Source organism: Myotis davidii, unplaced genomic scaffold, assembly GCF_000327345.1.
Source record: "Myotis davidii unplaced genomic scaffold, ASM32734v1 scaffold276, whole genome shotgun sequence".
In the NCBI taxonomy this organism is placed as follows: domain Eukaryota; kingdom Metazoa; phylum Chordata; class Mammalia; order Chiroptera; family Vespertilionidae; genus Myotis; species Myotis davidii.
In genome coordinates, this window is record NW_006287906.1 from 371952 (window position 1) to 373672 (window position 1721).

At 47.2% G+C, this 1721-nt stretch overlaps 1 long non-coding RNA gene across 1 annotated transcript; it reads right to left on the reverse strand.

The window, feature by feature from the left end:
• Window positions 1–6: 6 nt before the first annotated feature.
• On the reverse strand, window positions 7–1111 carry LOC102774550. Its single transcript, XR_435453.2, has 3 exons — window positions 1015–1111; window positions 535–628; window positions 7–102 (listed from the first exon to the last, which is right to left on the reverse strand). It is a non-coding gene; the product is annotated as an uncharacterized LOC102774550 (long non-coding RNA).
• Between the last annotated feature and the right edge of the window lie 610 nt (window positions 1112–1721).

A 1721-nucleotide genomic window follows, 5' to 3' on the forward strand; every position in this document is an offset into this window, starting at 1 on the left:
CAGCACCAAGAGCAGAGAAAGGAGGACCATGAACAGCTGTGCTGAAACCGAGGTCATGATGTTGGGACCTTGAGATGGCTGGATCTTGAGAGCTGAAGGTTTCTAGAAATTAAACATGGAAACAAAGAGGAACCATTAAAATTCCTACCCTTTTCAACGACAATATGGATACATGACAAACATAACTTTTCAAGTTTACATTTCAGACACATATTCTCATTTCCCCATGAAAAAAAACGGAGGGAAGTAAAAGATACTTAAAGATGATCACTCGAGGCTAAGCTCCCCTTCTTAAGATAACTGACTCCAGCGATTCACCACACTGCAGATGCCAACACCGAGCAAACTGGACAGCAGAGCATAATTAAGAACAAACAGAAAATCCACGAAACACTCACTTGGAAATTTAAAATATCCTAGTTAGTAAAAATTACATGTTCAAAGGGTTTTTCCTCCCATCCAGGAAATGCAGACAAATCTGGTAAAAGTCACACAACATAAAACTCTGACGTAGTGGGGAAAAGGACGACTTACCAAAGAATAGGTATCTGTGTAACTCTACGGGACTTGAAACACCCCCTTCCTGGCGTTCGGAATGCGGCGGCTAAGAGGTTTCACGTGACAGCGCCTATTACCAGAAGAAGATGGGGAAAATTTAAAAATTATTCATTATTATTCTTTATTCTTCTTCTTATTAGATTGTTATTTTAAGGGGGCAGCTACAGTCAGTGCAGTGCAGGGAGGCTGTACGGAAGGGGGAGGAAAGCCTAGAGAGAATGAACAAGGTAGAGCAAATAGTTTGTTCAAGCACGGGTGGGAGACTTAAGGCTGGTTAGTACGCCCATTCAGGAAAAACTAGAAGTAAATCGAAGCGACAGACAAATGCGTCCCAGGAATTAACATTAAATTTTTAAAAAAGAATCCCTGCTTTGGCCCGGCAGGGTGTAGATCTGACCCGCTGTGCAAGTACTCGGGGGAAACCTAAGGATCCTTTGGAGAGAATTCTCACATTACCTTCCAGGAAGCAGCCATTAGCGGAGGCGCGGAGGGCGGCGTGGCCGAACTACATTTCCCACAATCCCCGCGGCTGCGACTCCCAGGATGCACCAGCTCCCCTCCCTCTGGCTACGGAAAGGGGCGGGGGAAGGGGCGGCCACGCTCTGCTGGGAAGAAGGGGACCGAATTTCCCGGGGTTTCCCGCCCGTGTCCCAGTGTTTTACTGGCAAAGTGACTAGTGCATCTGTACGAAAGCTACTTAAAAGCAGGACAGAACATGACAGCAGCGGTTGTTTCCCCCGTCCACTGGAGTGAAGGCAGCCGCACGCAGAAATCCCCGAGCAGAGCCCTCCGTTTCGTATACTTTTGAACGAGCGGCTCCCAACAGTTTCGAAATCCTAAGAAGGAACTATTTGCATATGTAAGTTATAACCCTTTCTGAGTCCGATTTCTGCCAAGGCCTTACTGCGCCTCTCCAGTCACCGAGTCTTCCTAACTCTAATGCACTGACTCCCTCGGACTGTAAGTCACCCAAGAAGTGGGTTAGGGATGCAGCCACTGCCCTGTCTGCAGGCCAGTCTCAGCGCAGCAGGCACAGTCAGTGCGGTGCCCATGGACAGCACAGAATCTGTATTTAAATTCCTACCCAACACACTTCAGAAAGGGCTCGCTGGTGTTGGCCAGTAATTATTTGGATGATCATAAATGCACCAACAAGATTTTAT